We start from the raw sequence: 6,312 nt of genomic DNA, 5'->3' as shown, positions 1-6,312 counted from the left end.
GTGTGAGTTTGGGGTAGCAACGATAAATATGTTCGCCATACAATTAATTTATATACATTTGGAATTCTAGCTTCGCTAAGCTGACCCTTTACCAAAACTTGTTAATGATGCAGATTTTTCAAAAATGGAATTCAATTGTATACATATTTAATCTGACCAAAAGCCAGTTGTCTTGTTGGTAGCCTTGTCGAGTGTGGCAAGTGTCTCCAACTTGGTCTGTATGGTTATGGGCCAATGTAATCCATATACATATTTCCATTTGCTAGAAGCAATAGAGTCAGAATTTAGTTTCAATTGTCATAGCTAATTTTTGTCATAATAGTCAGTTACATAGAGGTTACACAACGAGTGGTTGTTGGATTTGGAATTTATTTCACACGAGTTAGATATTTTTTAAAAGTTACAAAAGACACGACCTTTAGCGAGTGTTTTTTGCAACTTTTAAAAAATAACTTATGAGTGCGAAATAAATTCCATATCCAACAATTTCGAGTCGTGTGACCTGTTTCTACCACAATAATATCGGCTTGAATCAAAGGGAAACGTGGCCAAGTATGATTTCGTGTATGCAAATACATTGTACCGGTGACGTCCGGGACCCGGTGATGTGACGTCATTAGATTATTGATGACGTCAATAACAATTGCAGCTTAGGTCAAAGTTCACCGTGTTAGCCATTTAAAATGCGTACAGAGTTTATACCACGTGTCAATATACTATCGCATATATTTAGAAACATACGGTCTCGAGTTTAAACCAAATTTCATGTTGTAATCGCCAGTATAGTTGTGAAAGTCCTGTTTCCGAAGATTTAAAGACATATTTGGATTTACGCAGTATACATAACGACATGTGAATTTCAACATAGTCAGAGTTGATGTGTTTCTACGGGCTCAACCGTTATGTGAAGTTGTGTGCACTTGTTCCATTTCATTTCGGATTTTACTTGACCTTAGATGCCTACACACGGACGAAATGAACGTTTCAATCAATAAATGACGGTAAGAATGACGTTAACGATTTTTGTTGAATTTATTTAGTTAATTCATTCTATTCGATTTCTTCACTTTCGATTCCAATTCATGGGTCTTCAATCATAAATGGTGCAGAGTGTTGAATTTCGCTACGAATCGAACTTGACGCCATACTGTTTTGATTAGAAATGGGGCGTGGCTTAACAGGTTATCCAATGACGCCTCGGTTTTTCTTTGATCTTTTGTTGGCGATATATTTCATACTATGTGATATTTCAAATATCACAAATATCACATATGTGATATCTGAAATATCACATGGCATTTCTGATTGGTCCATGCCTCAGTCTTGAGGCGGGGCAAATTTCAAATGTAGGCGTGACAAATGATCGAACAAAGACAGGAAATGCATTTCAAACAAATTTAATGAAATACGAGTGCCGTTTCTTCACCTTGTATGCACGTACAGCCCTGCTGCGATGTCCGTTCTGTCCTTAATGAGTTGTTCATCAAAACCTGACCAAACAGAATATAAAACCCTGTTAATATTTTATTAAGTAGAATATATTTATTTTAACAGATCAGTGAAAAAACCGCATACATTACATGATACATATTATAAAATTTCAGTCATTTAAAAAAATGGTTATACAGATTACGTCAAATGTAACAATATACTTTCGTTGCACAAAAATCCTATCATAAACAAAATAGTGATGAAAATGATAAAAGGACGCGTGGCTAAAAATACCGATTAACCGATTCATCGATGTATTTAAATAATTTCACAAATTTTGAAAGGATTTTGTGACATTGTGAACGTCGAAATTTACGAAAAATATTTCATTTCACAATTTGTTCAAACGATATGATTTTAGACTTACCTGCTTGGTAAAGGGAAGTAGCGCAGGTCCTCTTTCCGGAGCGGTTTGTGTAATTTCCCTCGAATCCTGCAGCCTTTCACGTGTTTTTCACAATTACCATTCGGTTTATTTACACCAATTGGTTGAGTTAATTCCTTGGTATCAAATATTCCAATGTCAGTAGCTATTGTGAGCAACAAAACACCAAAAACGAACGACAAAGTGAAACCTGACGCGACGTCATCAATACCCGTACACTTTCCGACATCGGTGTGTAGATCTTCTCTGTCTTCGTCATCTGCAGTGCCCATAAAGAGAGACTTCGTTGGATTCACTACTCCAGAGAGAAGAAAGAGAACACGCAGATACTACATTTACGGTATAAATAAGAGAATGTCCTCAGAACAAGGAATGAGAAGTTTCCTTGAAGAGAGAAGCGTTACAGTTACGTTCCTACGATATTTTGAAAAGCGTTGGAAGCGAACGGCGTCGGCACAGGTAAACGTTGTTGACGATGAACACAACAACCTACAGGATCCATCCTTCTGGCCTGAAGGTGTGTCTGTTCGGCCCTGGCTCCCCAAAACTGTTTTTGTCACCGAACATGAATAAAATACATAACAAATTAAATCTTATGTGTTGGAATATAGAAGGTGTCATGGCAGGGACGCCGTACCTTCTACGATGCCTGGATGAATACAATATTGATATTTGTGGTTTGTCTGAACATTGGGTGAGAGAGTACAACTTGTCATTCTTTGACACGTTTAATCATTGTGGTTACTCCAGTATAGTAAAACCTGTACACGAAATAGACCCTTTTCGGTATAAATGTAATATCAGAGGCGGCGTTTGTATCCTTTTTAAGTCCGATCTAAACGTTCAAGAGATACTAACCGATAGTCCTCGGATAGTTGGTATTGAAATTCAAGAATCTGATAGTAACTACATCTATGTATTTGCGGTATATATGCCGGCATCTTCAAGACACTTTGATGCCTTCAAGGAAACTCTCGACGTATTAGACTCTGTTGTTACTGTATATTCAGAGAAGGGTAAAGTTATCATCATAGGTGACATGAATGTAAAAGTTAAGGGTCCAAGGTACCAATTTCTGTGTAATGAAAGATCAGAAGTTTTTGAAAAGTTTTTGGAAAGAAACAATTTGCTTTCGGTAAACGTACAGGCCAATTGTAAAGGTCCTAATTATACATTTTGTCCTACCACAGGTCACTATACGATGATTGACCATATACTTGTTGAAAAAACCATAGATGATTTAATAGAAAAGTCTGAAGTATTAGACGAGTGCGAAGTTAACACGTCAGAACATCTCCCTGTCCTGTGTTCTGTAAGAACTCCCAAAATTCCATCCATCCAGTGCAATAGTGATTTTTTGAGATATAACTGGAAAAAAGCAGTAAATAGTGACCAAATCAAAAAGTATAAGTCTACAGTCGATAATTATCTCAGTTCAGTAATATTGCCTCAAAATGTAACGTCGACTTCAGACATAGATATTTATTATGATGTTCTGAAATCTGTTTTGCTCAGTGCATCTAGTCAATGCATACAGAAACGCAAATTCAGAAGGCACTTAAAGCCTTACTGGAATGAAGAGTTAACATTTGTGCACAATCTAATGCGTAGTAAAAGGCAACTTTGGAAAGACAATGGCCAATGTAGAGGTACTGATGTTTATTTTTTAGACTATAAGTCATGTAAAACCATTTTTAGAAAGAAGCTAAGAATTGCTTTTAACCAATATATGAAAGGCCAATTCGAAGAAATTGATAGATCAGGTGAAGTTGACCAAACGCTGTTTTGGCAACTATATAAAAGTAAATCACATAAACCCAAATTATCACAGACAGAACTAAAATATGATGGTAATGTCCTACGTAATCTCAGCGAAATAGCAAAGGCATGGGGTATACATTTTAGTAAATTATTTCAAAATGAATCCAATACATTATTCGATGAAGAGTTCTCAAATCATGTGAACAGTAATGTATCAAACATGTGTGTAAAAGCAAAGCATGACAAAGATGTATTTCTTGAAAAAGAATTCAGTGTGAAAGAGGTTTCGAATATATGCAAATGTCTGAAGAATGATAAATCTGGTGGTCCAGATGGTCTTGTGTATGAGCATGTCAAATATTGTAATGATCTGATGATTGAACATATCACGTTTTTGTTTAATCTTATAATTAAGTACGAGTATATTCCAAAATCTTGGAAAGTCGGCATCATTGTTACTCTTTATAAAGGTGATAAAAAACCGAAAGATGACCCCAATAGCTACAGAGGTATTACATTAATTCCTGTATTTTTTAAGATTTTTGAAACATTTTTGTCTACCCGTTTAAATCCCATTCTAGAATCTCATACTTTTCCTAACAGACAGCAATCAGCCTATCGGAAAAAAACTGTGTAGTCTATGCACTTCATTTAATTTACAAGAGAGTATTAATTATAACTTAGAGAATGGATCTGAAGTTCTTGTTGCTTTTCTTGATAGCAATAAAGCCTTTGATTCTGTATGGCAAGAAGGCTTATTCTACAAATTGTACAATATGGGTATTAAAGGGAAAATATGGCTTATTATGAAACAAATGTACTCGTGTTTCACTAGTAATGTTGTTTTTAATGGTTTTAAATCAGAAAGTGTAATTATGAAACGAGGGATCTTACAAGGAGGTTCTGTGTCTGCTAAAATGTATCTTGTTTTTATCAATGATTTGTTAAACGAAGTAGAATCCAGTGGAAAAGGAGCAGTAGTCCATTCATCACGTGTTAATATACCTACACAAGCAGATGATATATGTGTAATTACCAATAACGTTGAAAGTCTCCAACACTTACTATCTATGTGTGACAATTACAGTAGAAAGTGGCGATTTACATTTTCCGCCTCTAAATCTAAAATTGTTGTTTTCACATACAAAAAGAAGCCAAGTACTTGTCGAAATGTATCCTTTTACGAAAAGAATTTACCAATTGTAGATAGCATCAATCATGTTGGTGTTTTATTAAACAATAGAAACAACAATGTCGAACGTACAGAACGTGCCTGCTCCAAATTAAAATGTGGTGTAATGTCCTTAATTCGTTCTGGAGCACACCAATGTGCCCTCAATCCTTTAACCATTGCTAAAATTATTAAATGTAAAGTATATCCTTCCGAACTCTATGGTTGCGAATTGTGGCAGTTAAAGAAAAATGAAATGTACATGCTTGAAAAAGCACAGAACTTCATTATAAAATCAATTCAGGGTTTTAATGTAAGAACAAGAACAGACATGTGTACGTCATTGATCGGTTGGTTTTCAATAGAAGTATATATCAGTGTGAAAAAATTACTATTCCTTGGTAGAATATGTTCCATGGATGTTGGAGTTTTGACGCGCGAAATTTTTATAAAGCGCATTTTTTATTACAAACTGTGTACTTTCTCCAGAGGTTTTATTCCCGACATTGTCAATATTTTGACAAAATATAATTTGAATTATGTTCTTGGTGAATTCTTGAAGAGTGGCTTGTTCCCAAACAGATGCCAATGGAAACGATTAGTGAATGACCATGTAAGAAATTGTGAGGAGTTTAATCTATGTGAAAGAATGAAAACTGATAAAGAATTTTCTCGTTTCGGTCTTTTGCATAATAAAATACAACCATATTCAATACGGAAATTAGCTCTACATTTCCCCCAATACAGTTCATGTTTTAAACAAATTGTTAAACTTTGTGTTGAAATGCGAGATGACGAAAATGTATTTTTGTGTCAATATTGTGGTTTAATTTACAATGATGTAATCTTACATAGCGTGCTTGAATGCTCTCATACAGAGTCTTTGCGTGACCAACTGTGGTGTGTTCTCTGTACTATAAAAGATATCGATTTTGTATGTTACCTTAACACGTTGTCAAATTACCATCTTCTCCATGTTCTTCTTGGGGGTATCGTCAATTATGACTTATCCTCATACGAACTCGAGGACTTCAGAGTTAATTCAATCGTTATTGTATTCAAGATTCTTCAATGCAGTGGTATTTTGTAATTATTTCATATGAAAAAGAGAACTTGTAATTATTATTAATGTTGTTAATAATTCATACATGTATATAAAATGCATTTGCATTAGACCACATAATGAAATGACTGCTATTCATTTTCTAAAAATGAAGTACGTATATATGTGCTAACTAAGAATCTAATGTGTTTTAACTTAAGAAACATGCTAAGAAATTTCCTTTACTAACATCATGTAATCATTATTATATCTGTAGTTTATTGTGTAACGCGTGAATCCTTATGCGAGAGGTGAAAATGAGCGTGAATGAATTTTGTTCTAATTTGTAAATCATTTCTGTATACTCTTCACATCTTGGAGGAAATAAAGAAATAATAATAAAAATAGCTAATTTTTGTCATAATAGTCAGTTACATAGAGGTTACACAACGAGTGGTTGTT

This window comes from Pecten maximus, unplaced genomic scaffold, assembly GCF_902652985.1.
Source record: "Pecten maximus unplaced genomic scaffold, xPecMax1.1, whole genome shotgun sequence".
Taxonomy (NCBI): Eukaryota; Metazoa; Mollusca; class Bivalvia; order Pectinida; family Pectinidae; genus Pecten; species Pecten maximus.
The sequence above is the reverse complement of the archived record's forward strand: the minus strand, read 5'-3'. Positions refer to the sequence as shown.